General features: G+C 37.7%; 1 long non-coding RNA gene across 1 annotated transcript; it reads left to right on the top strand.

The window, feature by feature from the left end:
* Positions 1–5,773: 5,773 nt before the first annotated feature.
* On the top strand, positions 5,774–14,009 carry LOC142180317 (uncharacterized). Its single transcript, XR_012708748.1, has 2 exons — positions 5,774–6,223; positions 13,764–14,009. It is a non-coding gene; the product is annotated as an uncharacterized LOC142180317 (long non-coding RNA).
* Positions 14,010–18,425: the final 4,416 nt, after the last annotated feature.

Below are 18,425 nucleotides of genomic sequence, written 5' to 3'. Positions count from 1 at the left end.
ATGTCATTTCTTGATCGAAATGACATCCACAGTACTCAGCCAATTGGCGTTAACTTCATACTAAGCTAATTAATTGAGTTTTTCTGTTTAACTACGCAACAATTGACACGTATACTGTATTGAAGTTGAACTTCGACGAAATTTCTTCCCCGCCTTTCGGTGTTTGAGACTATTTATATGATCTAAGCGATTAGGAATATTTTCCAAGAATACTGGCATGTTCGTAAACTCCAAATGAAATGTTCTTGAAACTATACGTACTATGCGTTTTAAATATATGTATAATAATGACTATATTATTTTGAGCTAAATTCCAAAATAATGAATTCTGATATACTTTCTTCTTTATTACCAGCTTACTTCTTATTCCTAACCTGAATGGCTGAATCCATTACTAAATAAACGAAAATGGACCAAAAAGAAATGAGTAGGCAATTCATGCTTGAATTTACGCCACTCATCCTCAAGAAATCCTCCAAGAAGAAAGTAAATTGTGGGAGAACGACATTTTTGTATAGACTCGCCTTTACCCCAAAACAAAGTGAAGACTTATGCTATTTGAAAAGACTCATTAATATTATATAATATTCCCTTTGTTCCAATTTGCTTGGCACTGCTTTTTTAGTTTGCTCAAAAAAAAAAATACAACAGCCATTGTTGAAAGAGTGCGCAATAGCACTGATCGAGCACTCTTACAGCGAAGATGAACATGGCTAAGGGATCTATATGTGATAACCTAAAATGTCATCTTTAAATTTAATAAGTAATTCTGTGTTCTAAGACCTCGAAAAATACCATTTATCATTCCTCGACTTGTGTGTGTTGTCCGTACAATTTTTCGGAAAGTTTTTATGTGAAAAATGGATTAAAAGGTGAAATAGAGTTTTAAAACTCAACTGGGTTGACTTTGGTCAACATTTTGAGCAAACGGACCCGGATCAGTATTTAGACAATTCCGGTAGGTCGTATTGTGATTTGGGACTTGGGCGTAGGCCCGGAATCGAATTCCGAGGTCCCTAATCCGAGATATGGAATTTTGATGAAAAATTAAAAGTATGAAAGCTTAATGATTTTTAAGAAATTACTGATATTGGATTTATTGACTTCGGGTCCATATTTTAGTTTCGGTGCCCGGTATAGGTCCACTATAATATTTATGACTTGTCTGCCAAATTTGGTGAGAATCGGAGTTGATTTGACGTGATTCGGACGTCCGGTTGTAAAAATATAAGTTTTAAAGTTTTTTTGAAAACTTCTTTTGATTTGGTGTCCGATTCGTAGTTTTAGGTGTTATTTTGGTGATTTGATAGCGCTAGCAAAGTTCGTATGATGTTTTAGGACTTGTGTGCATGTTTGGTTTGGAGCTCCGAGGGCTCGGATGAGTTTCAGATAGGATACGGGATGATTTTGAACTTAGAAAAATATGATTTTCTGCAACTTAACGCTTCTAGTATTTCCTTCATTGCGTTCGCGAATGTACTCTCGCGAACGCGAAGAGCAAACTAGGCTGGCTGAATTTTCTTCTTCGCGAACGCGAAGCTATGGGGACTTCAACCTTCGCGAACGCGACCAACTCAACGCGAACGCGAAGCTTTAGAGGCCTGGGGGAGGGGCCTGCTGTACTTCTACGCGAACGCGAGCACTGGCATGTGAACGTGAAGGCCGGGGGGGGAAAAGCCTTCGCGAACGCGAAAGCCACGGGCTGCTATTCATCGCGAACGCGACAGGCCCTTCGCAAACGCGAAGAAGGCCTGACGCCTGTGACTTAAAACATAACCAAAACGGGATTTTCCCCATTTTTCACAAACCCTCAATTAGAACTCGGTTTAGGAGCGATTTCAAAGGAGTTTTTCACGATTTCGAACTGGGTAAGTGTTCTTCATCAAATAGTGATTGTATTTCATAAATCTAAGTCTATATTCATCATTTATTTCGGATTTAGATGGAAGAAATTGGAATTTTTATAAAATCTTCCAAAAATAAAAATTTAAGATTTGAAGGTCCATTTGATATCGGAATTAGATAATATTTGTATGGTTGGACTTGTCTCGGAATGGGTATTCGGATTTTGTATGTTTTTCTGAGATTTGAGACGTGGGTCCCACTGCCGAATATTTTAATAAATTTTGAATTTTATCCGAAAAATTAGTAAATTCATATGGAATTAATTGCTATGATTCGTATTGAGTATATTAAATTATTTGCGAATAGATTTGAAGCTTTTGGAGACAAATTTAAAAGGAAAAGTTATGGTCGAGTAATTGATTGGAATTTGCAAAGCGAGGTAAGTATCGTGGTTAACCTTGACTTGGAGGAATAGAACCCTCAAATTATTTGTTATGTGAATTACATGTGAACGATGTATAGGCGAGGTGACGAGTGTCTATACGTCATCAAATTAATTGTTTCCGTGCTTACTTGAAAAATCATAAATTATTTTAAATCATGAATTAATTATTATAATAATTATTTCTCTCATATTCTTTGTCAAATATTAATTCTTGAATTCATGCATTAATTGTTACATGCTATTTGAATTATGTGCCTTAATTGTTATTTGATATTTAGCATATTAAATACTAAACTGCATATTTTCTCTCTGATTTCCATAATAATTTGTTATTTGCCTTTGTTTGTTTTGTAATTAAATCATAATTATTGTATGCTTGTTGTCTTATAATTTTAGATTAATTGTTGCATTTATTGGGGAAATTATTCTATAAGAATTGGTAAATGAATATGTTGGAGGAGCGGGTTGCACGCCGCAACAGGATTGATTATAATGAACATATTAGAGGATCGGGTCGCACGCCGTAATAGAATTAATTATAATGATTATATTGGAGGATCGGGTTGTACGCCGCAACAGACTTATTAAAATTCCATATTAGAGGATCGGGTTGCACGCCGCAACAGACTTTTTAAAAAGTCGACATGCATATATATATATATATATTGGGGGATCGGGTTGCACGCCGCAACAGACTTGATTAAAATGAATATATTGGAGAAGCGGGTTGCACGCCGCAACAGAACTGAATGTGAATATATTATGAGAGCGGGTTGCATGCTGCAACAGAATTGAATGTGAATATATTGTGAGAGCGGGTTACACGCTGCAATAGAATTGATGGAAATGATAATTGGTTATGACTGGTGAGTTGGCTTCAATTATTATAAATGAGTTACCTGATTTGTTTCTATTATTGTTGTTGTTACTAATATTGCGTACATGTAATATAACTGACCCACCTTAGCCTCGTCACTACTTCGTCGAGGTTAGGCTCAGCACTTACCAGTACATGGGGTCGGTTGTACTGATACTCGAAGGAGACTTAAGGTATAACTGCATGGCGTCTGCAGTTCTGAAGTCCCCGTCTATTTTACTTTAGCTGTGTGTTTATTTTCAGACAATTTTATTTTATTCAGACCTTTATTTGTATTATTCTAGAAGCTCGTGCACTTGTGACACCAATTTTGGGATGGTATTTAGACACCGTTATTTTTATGAATTATTTCACTATATTTCAGACTTTACTTCCGCATTTGTTCTTTGATTATTAATAAATTTAAAAATTGTTTTAAAAATAGATAATATTATTCTAACGTTGGCTTGAATAGCAAGTGAAATGTTAGGCGCCATCACGGTCCGAAGGTGGAAATTTCGGGTCGTGACAGTTGGTATCAGAGCACTAGGTTACATAGGTCTCACGAGTCACGAGCAAGCTTAGTAGAGTCTGAAGGATCGGTACGGAGACGTCTGTACTTATCTCTCAGTAGGCTATGAAGTTTAGTAACAATATCACTTCTTTCTTATTCTGTCGTGCGATTTTATTCTATCATCGATGATTGAACCATTCTACTCTTATTCTCTCGCAGATGGTGAGAATACATAATACCTCTACCGATGGACAGGGACCAGAACCCCCGGTGGAAACTATGGCCAGGGGAAGAGGTCGAGGTCGAGGTCGTGTTAGAGGACGAGGCAGAGGCCGAGGTAGAGCTCAGTCCAGAGCTCGAGCAACTGCACCTGTTGAAGAACCTCAGGTGGACCTTCAGGAGGAGGTTCCAGTTCAGAATGTACCAGTTGGACCAGTTCAGGTCCCGGAAGGATTCGTAGCCACTCAAGTACTTCAGGACGCTCTAGTCCGTTTGGTAAGTCTTATGGAGGGTGTGGCCCAGAATGGTCCATTTCCAGTGGCACCAGTCGTCTCACGGGCTGGGGGAGGAACACAAACTCCCACTACTCCCGCTCCGGAGCAGATGGCTCCCCAGAATCAGGCTCCAACAGCCCTGCCAGTTGGGGTAGTTCAGCCAGTTGTTGCGGCACAGACCGGTGATAGGCCCGCCATGTATTTTGAGGCCTTATTGAGACTGGATAAGTTTACCAAGCTCTTTCCAGTTCACTTCAGTGGTACACCTTTTGAGGACCCACATGATTATCTTGAACGCTACCATGAGGTGTTGCGGAACATGGGTATAGTTGAGACCAATGAGGTTGATTTTGTTGTATTTCAGATGACGGGTTCCGCCAAGAGGTGGTGGAGAGATTATACATTGACCCGACCAGTCGGATCGCCTGTACTTACATGGGAGCAGTTCTCTCAGCTATTTCTGAAAAAGTTCCTCCCTATCACACTGAGAGAGGAATTCCGCAAGCAATTTGAGCGTCTACAACAGGGCAGTATAACTGTTACTGAGTATGAGTCCCGTTTTGTGGATTTGGCATGTCATGCTCTCCTTTTACTACCTACGGAGGAAGAGAGAGTGGGGAGGTTTATTGAGGGACTCACTCACCCTATCAGATTTCAGATGACCAAGGAGACCGGAAGTGAGATTTCTTTTCAGGTGGCTGCTAATGTCGCAAGGAGGATCAAGATGATTCTTGCACAGGAGAGAGGGTAGAGGTCCGATAAGAGGCCTCGTCTGTTCGGTGGTTTCACTGGTGCCTCGTCTTGAGGCAGAGGTAATTTTGGTATGGGTCATCCTCCCAAACCATTTCATTCAGCACTTCATGTATCTATCGGTGCTTCAGGGAGTCACGGTCCTATTATGCCTTACTCTGGGCAGCCAGTATTCAGTGCACATTCATCTCCTATCAGTGCATCACCACACCAGAGTTACTACAGCGGTTATCCGGCCCATTTGGGTCAGCTTCAGTAGCCACGGTGTAAGCACATAATATTTGACCCGCGCAAATTTTAAGAGGAATATTTCAAAAATATTTGTTTATTTTTATTTTTAATAGAATTTCAATCAACTTTTAGTTTTAATTTTAAAACATAAGTTTGAAAATACAAAAATAGTTTTATTTTTTCTATTTAATACAGGTATTAGGTATTTTTAGAAAGATATCACTTTTAATCCATTTTTATTTTAGTATAATCCTTGAAAATACCAAAAAGTAGTTTCATGTCATAATATAGATGTTTTAATTAATTAGTATTGATTTTACATTTTTATGGTATGATAAGGAAAAGAAATTAATATTTTAGCTTTGTAGAATTAAAGGGCCACTTTTAAAGGCAAATTTGGTCCAAACTTAAGCCCAAATTTTGGCAGCCCACTCCTCCCTCGATCCCATACCCACTCCCCATTTGATATTAGACCTAACCTAATTCTAAAATTCCTAAGCTGAGGGATATGGGCAGAGGCTAAAAAATAAAAATAATTGATCTCCATCGTTACTCTCTTTCAGAAGAGAGAACGAGCGGCAACCACAAAAAAATGCCAAAAAAAAAGGTAAAAAAACAAACGATCCTCCTCTTCTTTATAATTCTGTTTTCTTCTCTCTGCCATGAGCTCCATAAAGAAGGGCCATGAAAATTTTGTCATAAACTGAGTAAAAAACGCAGCCATCACACTCCATTTTTAGCTATCAAAAATAGCCATGAAAGCTACTCTTTTCCCTCCATTGAAGCAACCTTTAAACTCCACCAAAAACTAGTGAAAACTAGCTCCAAATTCACCGGCCTAACTCTGTTAAACCACCACCGTCCACCTCTGTTTTTCGTCGGCAAACAAAACTCCGTTTCATCCATAGAAATATTTTCTCCTACTGTGGGAATGGAAGTCATTTGAGGGGTCAGTAATCGTCCAAAACTCGAAGTCGCCGTCGAGTTCGTTGTTGAGAAACTCCCTTCAGTTAAGGTTGCCGGAGCTCAGGTCGTGGTCCCTTTTTCGGCTGAAATGTTGTTGCCGATTTCTAAGCTTTGATCCATCGGTCAGTCATTCTGTTCGAATTTCTTTGATTTGGAGTTTTATTCCATTAATATTGAAAGAACGTTTTCAGATACGTTAGTACGCTTGAATTTGCTAGTTAAATTTTTTTTCAGTACTAATTTTAGTGCTCTGTTTTTATTTTTTATATTATGTCTCTGTGTTAGAATATAAAATGTACAGGTTTCTCGTTTTGCCCTTTTATTTGCTTTTCTGCATTTTGATTATAGAAGGTTTTGTGGAGCATAATATAACTTTCTTTCCCTCAAATATTTAAAAATCAACACTTTCAATTGAGACAAGAGGTATAAGATACCTTTTGAATATTGCTTATATTTTTACTACACGTATTTCAGTGGGTTTAAAATATTTTTGAAAACAATTGAACAAAAATCTTAAGCTAAATTAACATAAATATCCTATTCTAGTAAGCATTAAAGTGTCTACATATCTCAGAAATGCTCAAAAGGGAGCAGCTGCGTGTGTTTGCGTATTATGTAGTCTTATGAGTCCTTCCATAAATAAGTGGCAAACTACCTGAAGTGTTAGGAAGCAATTAAACAAATTATGAACACGCGTTAGTTGCTTTAGGTGCGATTAATAATAACTCATCGTGACTATGGGTACGGTTCCCGTGGCATGGTCACGATACGTAAATCCCATTCGGGTGTGCATTTCATGTGACCCGACCATAACTTCTAATAATAATAAAAATAAATATATTGTAAGTCGCGGGTGCGTTTCACGTAACGCGACTCACAATGTGTACAAAAACAAACGAGTGTGCGACATCGCGACTTGTTCAAACGAATTCCATAAATACTAAAAACGGATTTTTTAAAAGTAAAAATGCACAGTGGGTTTCAAATGTGTAATAAATCAGATAATTAGGCCAATCATTAATAGTTGAGCGACAGTGCTAAAATCATGAAACTCGGGAGTGCCTCACACCTTCTCCCGGATTAACAAAATTCCTTACCTGGTCTTCTGTGTTCGCGGACCGTAATAACAGAGTCAGTTTCCTCGATTTAGGATTTAAAATACACCGGTGACTTGGGACACAATAAATTATTTCAAGTGGCGACTCTGAATCAATAAATAATCCCATTTCGATTAATGTCACTTAAAATTGGAAAAACTCCCCTACCTCCTTCGGAAAAAAGGAGGTGTGACACCCACGTACGATGTTGTAAACACGTGTCTCGTAATTCGGTAACTTCCTTCCTTATTTCCTTAGATTGGCGAGTAATAGATCTCGGCAAGATTCTCATGCCATCATTCCGGCACCGGTTGCTTCACCTCCTGCTCAGCCGGGTAGAGGTGGAAGTCAGGCCATTAGAGGTGGAAGTCAGGCCATTAGAGGTGGAGGTCAGGCCATTAGAGGTGGAGGCCAACCAGTTAGAGGCCATCCCAGAGATGTAGTTCAGAGTGGTGGGGCCCAGCCCCGATTTTATGCTTTTCCAGCTAGGCCTGAGGCCGAGTCATTTGATGCTATGATCACAAGTATTATTCCAGTTTTCCATAGAGATGCTTCAGTTCTATTTGATCCAGGATCTACTTATTCCTATGTGTCCTCCTATTTTACTTCATATTTGGTTGTGCCTTGTGATTCTATGAGTGCTTTTGTGTGTGTATCTACACCGGTAAGAAACTCTATTGTAGTAGATCATGTCTATCGTTCGTGTGTGGTTACTATTGGTAATCTTGAGACTAGTATGGATCGTCTACTTCTTGATATGGTAGATTTTGATGTCATCTTGGGTATGGATTGGCTGTCCCCTTATCATGCTATATTGGATTGTCATGCCAAGACAGTGACCCTAGCTATGCCAGGGTTACCTCGGTTAGAGTGGAAAGGAACTCCTGGTCATTCTACCAGCAGTGTTATTTGTTATATGAAAGCTCGGCGTATGGTAGAGAAAGGGTGTCTAGCCTATTTGTCTTATATTCGTGATCCTAGTGCGGATGCTCCTTCTATGAACTCAGTACTAGTTGTTCGTGAATTTCCAGAAGTATTTCATGTAGATTTTCCTGGGATGCCACCCGACAGAGATATTGACTTCTGTATTGATTTGGCTCCGGGCACTCAGCCCATTTCTATTCCACCATATCGTACGGCCCCGCCAGAGTTGAAAGAATTAAAAGAGCAGTTACAAGAATTGCTTGATCAGGGATTCATTAGACCAGTGTCTCGCCCTGGGGTGCACCAGTATTATTTGTAAAGAAGAAAGATGGCTCTATGCGGATGTGTATAGATTATCGGCAGTTGAACAAAGCCACTATCAAAAACAAATATCCGCTGCCAAGAATTGATGATTTATTTGATCAGCTTTAGGGTGCCAAGGTATTTTCGAAGATCGATTTGAGGTCTGGTTACCATCAGTTGAAGACTAGGGCATCTGATGTGCCTAAAATAGCTTTTCAAACTCGGTATGGGCATTATGAATTTCTAGTGATGTCATTTGGGTTGACAAATGCCCCAATAGCATTTATGGATTTGATTAATCGGGTGTTCAAGCCTTATTTGGATTCTTTTGTGGTTGTATTCACTGATGATATCTTGATTTACTCCAGCAATCGAGAGGAACATGAGCAACATCTTCGAAGTGTGCTTCACACCTTGAAGAATAATCAGTTATATGCCAAGTTTTCAAAATGTGAGTTTTGGTTAGACTCACTTGCCTTTTTGGGGCATGTTGTATCGACATAAGGCATAAAGGTAGATCCTAAGAAGATTGAGGCTATTCAGAATTTTCCTAGACCTACTTCAGTTACAGAAATCCGGAGTTTCCTGGGTTTAGCAGGTTATTATCGTTAGTTCGTGGAAGGGTTTTTATCTATAGCAAGTCCATTGACTAGATTGACCCAGAAAGGTGTCCCATTTATATGGTCAAACGAGTGTGAGTTGAGCTTTCAGAAGCTCAAGACTGCTTTTACTACGGCTCCAATGTTGGTATTACCTACAAGTTCAGGATCGTATACGGTATATTATGACGCATCTCACATTGGGCTAGGTGCAGTATTAATGCAAGATGGCAAGGTAATTGCATATGCATCGCGACAATTGAAAGTTCACGAGAAGAATTATCATGTTCATGATTTAGAATTGGCAGCCATTGTTCATGCACTGAAGATTTGGAGGCATTACCTCTACGGTGTCTCGTGTGAGGTATTTACTGATCATCTTAGCCTTCAGTATCTGTTCAAACAAAATGATCTTAATTTGAGGCAGAGAAGATGGTTGGAGTTGTTGAAAGACTATGATATCACCATTTTGTATCACCCCGGAAAGGCCAATGTGGTGGCCGATGTTTTGAGTAGAAAGGCTTTGAGTATGGGCAGTCTTGCGTATATTCCAGTTGGTGAGAGGCCATTAGCTGCAGATGTTCAGACTTTGGCTAATCAGTTCGTGAGATTAGATGTTTCAGAACCCAGTAGGGTTCTAGCTTGCATAGTCGCTCGGTCTTCTTTATATGAGCGCATCAGAGAGAGGCAGTATGATGATCCTCATTTACTTGTCCTTAAGGACATGGTGCGACATGGTGATGCCAAATATGTTGTTGTGAGGGAAGATGGGGTTCTGCGAATGTAGGGTCGTATTTGTGTGCCTAATGTGGATCGGCTTTGTGAATTAATTCTTGAAGAAGCACACAGTTCCAGGTATTCTATTCATCCAGGTACCGCCAAATGTATCAAGATTTGCGGCAACATTATTGGTGGAGGAGAATGAAAAAGGATATAGTTGCATATATAGCTCGGTGTCTGAATTGTCAGCAAGTTAAGTACAAGCATCAGAGACCTGGTGGTTTACTTCAGAAGTTAGAAATTCCTAAGTGGAAGTGGGAGCGTATTACTATGGATTTTGTTGTTGGGCTCCCACAAACTCAGAGAAAATTTGACGCAGTTTGGGTCATTGTGGACAGGTTGACCAAGTCAGCACATTTCATTCCAGTGGCAGTTACCTATTCTTCAGAAAGGTTAGCTAAAATTTATATTCGTGAGATTGTTCGCTTTCACGGTGTGCCCGTATCTATTATTTCAGATCGAGGTACGCAGTTTACCTCATATTTCTGTAGGGCTGTACAACATGAGTTAGGCACGCGAGTGGAGTTAAGTACAGCATTTCATCCACAATCAAAGCGCACTATTCAGATATTGGAAGATATGCTCCGCGCTTGTGTTATAGACTTTGGAGGTTCTTGGGATCATTTCTTGCCACTTGCAGAGTTTGCTTATAATAATAGCTACAAGTCGAACATTCAGATGGCTCCATATGAGGCATTATACGGAAGGCGATATCGTTCGCCAGTTGGCTGGTTTGAACCGAGAGAGGCTCGGTTATTGGGTACTTATTTGGTACAAGATGCCTTGGATAAGGTCAAGATTATTCAGGATCGACTCCGCACAGCTCAGTTTAGGCAAAAGAGTTATGCCGACCGTAAAGTTCATGATATTGCATTCATGGTTAGAGAAAGAATATTGCATCGAGTTTCACCTATGAAAAGTGTAATGAGGTTCGGAAAGAAGGGCAAGTTGAGCCCTAGGTATATCGGACCCTTTGAAATTCTTGAAAGAGTGGATGAAGTAGCCTACACGCTTGCATTACCACCAAGTTTATCAGCGGTTCATCCGGTGTTCCATGTGTCTATGCTCCGAAAATATCATGGTGATCCGTCCCATGTGTTAGATTTCAGCTCAGTCCAATTGGACAAAGATTTGACTTACGAGGAAGAGCCGGTGGCTATTCTAGCCCGGCAGGTACAACAGTTGAGGTCTAAAAGTTATCCTTCAATTCGAGTGCAATGGAGAGGTCAGAAGGTAGAGGCATCTACCTGGGAGTCCGAGTCGGACATGCGGAGTAAATATCCACACTTATTCACCTGCTCAGGTACTTTTTCTAACTCCGTTCGAGGACGAACGTTTGTTTTAGAGGTGGATAATGTGATGACTCAAAATGTCATCTTTAAATTTAATAAGTAATTCTATGTTTTAAGACCTAAAAAAGCACAATTTATCATTCCTCGACTTGTGTGCGCTGTCAGTACAATTTTTCGGAAAGTTTTTATGTGAAAAATGAATTAAAAGGTGAAATAGAACTTTAAAACTCAACTGGGTTGACTTTGGTTTGAGAAAACGGATCCGGATCAGTATTTTGACAATTCTGGTAGGTCCGTATCGTGATTTGGGACTTGGGCATATGTCCGAAATCGAATTCCGAGGTCCCTAGCCCGAGATATAGAATTTTGATGAAAAACTAAAAGCTTGAAAGCTTAATGATTTTTAAGAAATTACTAATGTTGGATTTATTGACCTCGGGTCCGTATTTTGATTCCGGAGCCCGGTATTGGAGTTGATTTGACTTGATTCGGACGTCCGATTGTAAAAATATATGTTTTAAAGTTTTTTTAAAAACTTCTTTTGATTTGGTGTCCGATTCGTAGTTCTAGGTGTTATATTTGATCGCGCGAGCAAGTTCGTATGATATTTTAGGACTTGTGTGTATTTTTGGTTTGGAGCTTCAAGGTCTCGGGTGAGTTTCGGATAAGATACGGGATGATTTTGAACTTAGAAAAATCTGATTTTCTGCAACTTGAGGCTTCTGGTATTTCCTTCATCGCGTTCGCGAATGTACTCTCGCGAACGCAAAAAGCAAACTAGGCTGGCTGAATTTTCTTCTTCGTGAACGCGAAGCTATAGGGACTTCACCCTTCGCGAACGCGACCAACTCAATGCGAATGCGAAGCTTTAGAGTCTTGGGGGAGAGGTCTGTTGTCCTTCTACGCGAACGCGAGCACTGGCACGCGAAGGCCAAGGGGAAAAAGCCTTCGCGAACGCGAAAGCCACGGGCTGTTATTCATCGCGAACACGACAGGCCCTTCGCGAACGCGAAGAAGGCCTGACGCATGTGACTTAAAACAGAACCAAAACGGAATTTTTCTCATTTTTCACAAACCCTCAATTAGAACTCGGTTTAGGAGCGATTTCAAAGGAGTTTTTTACGATTTCGAACTGGGTAAGTGTTCTTCATCATATAGTGATTGTATTTCATAAATCTAAGTCTATATTCATCATTTATTTCGGATTTAGATGAAAGAAATTGGAATTTTTATAAAATCTTCCAAAAACAAAAATTTAAGATTTAAGGTCCATTTGATATCGGAATTGGATAATTTTTGTATGGTTCGACTCGTATCGGAATGGGTGTTCGGATTTTGTAAGTTTTTTCGAGATTTGAGACGTGAGTCCCACTGCCGAATATTTTAATAAATTTCGGATTTTATCCGGAAAATTAGTAAATTCATATGGAATTAATTCCTATGATTCGTATTGAGTATATCGAATTGTTTATGAATAGATTTGAAGCTTTTGGAGACAAATTTAAAAGGAAAAGTTGTGGTCGAGTAATTGATTGGAATTTGCAAAGCGAGTTAAGTGTCGTGGTTAACCTTGACTTGAGGGAATAGAACTCTTAAATTAATTGTTATGTGAATTGCATATGAACGATGTATAGGCGAGGTGACGAGTGTCTATACGTCGTCAAATTAATTATTTGCCTGCTTACTTGAAAAATCATAAATTATTTTAAATCATGAATTAATTATTATAATAATTATTTCTCTCCTATTCTTTGTCAAATATTAATTCTTGAATTCCTGCATTAATTGTTACATGCTATTTGAATTATGTGCCTTAATTGTTATTTGACATTTAGCATATTAAATATTAAACTGCATATTTTCTCTCTGATTTTCATAATAATTTGCTATTTGCCTTTGTTTGTTTCGTAATTAAATCATAATTATTGTATGCTTGTTGTCTTATAATTTTAGATTAATTATTGCATTTATTGGGGAAATTCCTCTATAAGAATTGGTAAATGAATATGTTGGAGGAGCGGGTTGCATGCCGCAACAAGATTGATTATAATGAATATATTGAAGGATCGGGTCGCACGCCGTAACAGAATTAATTATAATGAATATATTGGAGGATCGGGTTGCATGCCGCAACAGACTTATTAAAAGTCCATATTGAAGGATCGGGTTGCACGCCGCAATAGAATTATTTAAAAGTCGACATATATATATATATATATATATATGTTGCACGCCGCAACAGACTTATTTAAAAGTCGACATACATTTTTATATATTGGGGGATCGGGTTGCACACCGCAATAGACTTGATTAAAATGAATATATTGGAGGAGCGGGTTGCACGCCGCAACAGAACTGAATGTGAATATATTGTGAGAGCGGATTGCACGCTGCAACAGAATTAAAAGTGAATATATTGTGAGAGTGGGTTGCACGCTGCAATAGAATTGATGGAAATGATAATTGGTTATGACTGCTGAGTTGGCTTCAATTATTATAAATGAGTTACCTGATTTGTTTCTATTATTGTTGTTATTACTAATATTGCGTACATGTAATGTAAGTGACCTGCCTTAGCCTCGTCACTACTTCGTCGAGGTTAGACTCAGCACTTACCAGTACATGGGGTCGGTTGTACTGATACTACACTCTGCACTTCTTGTGCAGCTTTCGGAGTTGGTCCCAGTGGCGTGCCATAGACTTGCTCGGATTTCAGCTACTCGAAGGAGACTTGAGGTATAACTGCATGGCGTCTGCAGTTCTGATGTCCCCATCTATTTTACTTTAGCTTTGTGTTTATTTCCAGACAACTTTATTTTATTCAGACATTTATTTGTATTATTCTAGAAGCGCACTTGTGACACCAATTCTGGGATGGTATTTAGACACCGTTGTTTTTATGGATTATTTCACTATATTTCAGACTTTACTTTCGCATTTATTCTTTGATTATTAATAAATTTAAAAATAGATAATATTATTATAACGTTGGCTTGCCTAGCAAGTGAAATGTTAGGCACCATCACGGTCCGAAGGTGGAAATTTTGGATCGTGACACTATCAAAGCTGTGGAATGTAAAAATACAACGATAGGGGAGTATTCCGCCTTAGAGAGAAGCCTCTGGCGAGCGGTAATGGATAAAGCGGAAGCGAGAATATCGGCTTGAGTAATGCAAACATTGGTGAGAATCCAATGTCCCGAAAACCTAAAAATTCCTCCACAAGGTTTGCTCCATCGATAGTGAGTCAGGGTTTATATATATGTGAAAACAATTAACTTTATATATACTTTTCGTTTTACCATTAATGAAATTTTTATATAAAACCATACAAATGCTATGTTATATTTAAAAACATAAGTTATAAAAGTCTTATAGAGACACAAATTTATTTACTTCTTAAACTTTATGTCAAGTCAAACTAAGTAATTTTTTATGCGCTATCTTGGGTGCAGATTAAATAATTAAATCCTCTTTCAAAATGTATTTTACGGACTACTAAATCCAATTATCTGTCTGAGTAGATGTTAATTATCAAGCAACGACATGAGTTATGTCGTGAGACTGCCTATTTTCGCGTAATTAAACATTGTTTCCATTATGTAGCCTAGCATCACATATACACGAGACAATAGGAGACCATGCCGGTTACGATAACTAATGCATTTAATCTAACGACATATTTGCATCAGCCAAACGATATATCATTGCAAGTTATTTGTTGATTTGTCAACTGCTCCAATGCACATATATGTATTTTAAATGATTTTTTTAAGTTCATTATTGGCTTATATTGTTCTTTCTGAGAGCATTTATGGGCTGATGATCTCACATTATTGTCCAGTTCTACTCAACCCTCACACAGGCAAATACCACGATACAAGAGATGGTATGGAAAATAAAAGAAATGAATAACGAATGGATGAGATCACACTACTAAAAAAAAGGGCAAAAACTGACTGCTAAAACCGATCGATATTGGTCATTAATTGATAAAAATCGACTAAAAATTAATCGATTCGTGGCGGTTAGTAATCGTGTGGTCGGTAGAACCAACCAACCGATCAACTTCGGTCGGTCAATTAAATTTCATGATCAAAAAAAAATCGGTCGAAAAAATCGACCAAAGTCGGCTAGTTTTTTTAATTATGTATTTAAAAAATATAACATCTAGGAATCAAACCGTGGTTTGTGCTGTCGCAGGATACTATTCTACTACTAGACCTCTCGTGTTTTTTGGTTTAAAACTTTTTTTTATTTTATTTATACACTTTAATTGCATTTTCGTGCGAAAATAACTTACTGATATCGGTTGGTTTTATTAAAACAAAAATTACAGTACAAAAGCGATCGATTTTTTGAAATGACCGACCGATTTCCACCACTAAAAAACGTCTATTTTCCGACTGAAATTTTCCAACAGAAAAAAAGTCAGAAATTCCGACCGATTCGATCGCAACTTGTGATTTTTTTTTTAAAATTTTTTTTTTTACAGCAAACACTCCAACCTTATTTGTCGAAAACTTTGGCGCAAAATACCGCAAAATTTATTTTCACGGTTTCAGACCGTTTCGATCACCAAATAAAAATAATTTAATTTTTTGTGCGACCGATATGGTCGCAAAATGTGTCATTTACGAGGTTTGACTAGTTTGACCCAGTTTGCGATCGATTCGGTCGTACTTTCAAAATTTTAAAAAACTAAAATAAAGTTCCGACCGTTTAAGTTGCAAAATTAAAAAAAAAAAAAAAAAAAATTGCGACCGGTTCGGTCGTAAAATGTGTCATTTACGAGGTCTGACTAGTTTGACCCAATTTGCCACCGATTCGGTCGCACTTTCAAAGTTTTAAAAAATTGAAATAACGCTCCGACCGTTTCGGTCGAAATTCTTTTTTATAATCCCGCTCAGCAGCCTTTTTTTCTTTCTCTTCTCTCTTTATTTTCTTTACTTTTTCTTTCCTCTTCACCATCATTGTCTTCTCCACCTTACCGGCATCGCTTCTCTCTTCCTCACTGGCTCCGGTGTCTCTCCTCCTCCGGTGAGTCCACCTCTCTCTCTTTTTTTCTCCTTTTTTTCACTTAAATCCCTAACTTATTTTTTATATTTATTTTCAGTTCGGCACACCACTCCAGCAGGTCCGATGACACCACTCTGGCGGGTCCACTGCGGCATCAAGGTAATCTTTTCTGGTCGCAAATTTAGGATTTTCATGTAATAATTGTGACTGAATCGGTCGGATATCAGCCCGGAAAAAATTTAACAGAATTTTGCTGTTTTTTTCATACCACATGCCAAATAAAACAACCAACCAATCAAACACCTAATTCATCATCCACCAATCAAACATCTAATATCACAACAAACCAAACAAAACACTTAATATCACAATCAAATAACATTCAATTACCAAAATACCAACTCACATTCATATTTTAAACATAGTAACCAAATCATAATCATGTCTAACATCCACATTCAAGTCTAAAACATAGCATGATTATTCAAGTATAAAACATAAATATTCCAAGACAAGTCTGCATACTAGAACCACGTCATAACATACAACTCAAATAACTACTCCTACTCAGACTCAGTCTCCTCATCACTATCAGATTCCTTAAACATTCCATCAAATATTCTCAGCCGCATTTTCAAGCTTCTCATTGCCGGTTGAGGTTTAACCAATCCATGGTTCTCTAACTTCTCAGACAACTTGCTACAAACCTGTCATGATTGGCAAAATTTACTCTTTATGCTACTGAAAATTTCAGACAATTCAATCTACTACAACAGGATGTAACAAAAGAAAGACCTACATAGAGGAGTCTAACAACCACTATAATAATGCGGGTATAACCAAACTTTTCGGTAGTAACAAATTACTAGTAAATTTGTTCACCGTAATATACATAACTTTTTCGATTCACAATTTGCTCCATAATGAGGGTTATTCACCCATTTGAACTCCTATATCCCCTTAAAATGGCCGTATTTTCTCCTCTTTAAGTTCTCAATTCATAAATAAATTAATATCCAATCAATTCAACTGACAACGCCTCAATCCCAAATAAAGTTGGAGTCAATTATGTGTATCTTCTGTAATCGTTACTCTTTTTTTTTTCAGATCAAAATCATTCAAATTCTACTTTGCGTATAACTAATTTGTCTTTTAAAGCAATCATAAACTCTCCAGAAATCAGAGGTTCTCTAAATATTCTTGCTTCATAAACCAAAGCCAACTATCAATATAAACACTAAAGCTCTAATTTTTATTCATCAAAGCTCGTTGTACAAAATTAACAGCTCTCTAAAACTGCGGCTTCTCCAAATCATTACACCTCTTGCTTCGTAAATGTTGTCAATATGAACAATAAAAGTTAAATTTTCATTCAATTAAAATAATAATAAAAACTTAGTTAGTAACTTTTATTCATCAAAACTAGTAACAAAATAAGTAAATATTTCAGAATCAATTCAAAATTTTGAGAATTAAACCCTAATAAGAAAATTAACCAAAAAAGTTAATTTACATGAAAATTGAGAATATGAATTTTTTAAATTATTTTATTCTCACATTTTGCGACAGTTTCGGTCGAAAAATTTAATTATTTATTATTTAATTATTCAAATTTGCGACCGAATCGGTCGGAAAATTACCGACCAAATCAGTCGCACATCCCTAAAAATTCAATACGTCCCAAATTATTCATTTTGCGACCAATTCGGTCAGAAATTTTTGACCATTTCAGTCGCAAATTGTTTGCGATCATGTGTTTTCCAACCGATCATTTTCCGTTGAAAATCCGTCGAAAAATCTTCATTTGCGACCGTTTTGAAGGCCGGAATTAAGCCATTTTTAGTAGTGTTCAGTCGATTTTTGGAATATTAATTTTAATTTATTTTAAACTAAAAATCGATCGAAGTTGATCGGTTTCTTGAAAAATAAATTTCAGGGGACGCTAAGATAATTTATCGCATTTTTGCTCAAAACAATACCGACCGAAGTTGGCCGGTTTTTTTAAAAAAATTAAAAATAAAATATTTTGAAAACCGACCGGCTTTGATCGATTTTTTGATCGACCGACCGACTTCGGTCGGCCACGATCGGTTTTTGCTGAATTTCTGGCAGTGAGAAAGACCTGTACGGTGTACCTAGAAAATTATGACATTTAACAAATTGAGAATTTGAGATTTTGTAAAAGAAATTAAAGGGCAGCTTTAATTTTAGATGAGAGATGGAGAAGTGTCCAGTTTTCGTTTTCAGTAGGCTTTAACTTGAACACTATTTGTTTTATATTTTAGCTAACCCCATATGCATACAATTACTC

The sequence above is a fragment of the Nicotiana tabacum genome, chromosome 4, assembly GCF_000715075.1.
Source record: "Nicotiana tabacum cultivar K326 chromosome 4, ASM71507v2, whole genome shotgun sequence".
NCBI classification, from domain to species: domain Eukaryota; kingdom Viridiplantae; phylum Streptophyta; class Magnoliopsida; order Solanales; family Solanaceae; genus Nicotiana; species Nicotiana tabacum.
Note: the sequence above shows the minus strand (reverse complement) of the source record. Positions and strands in the feature narration are given on the sequence as shown.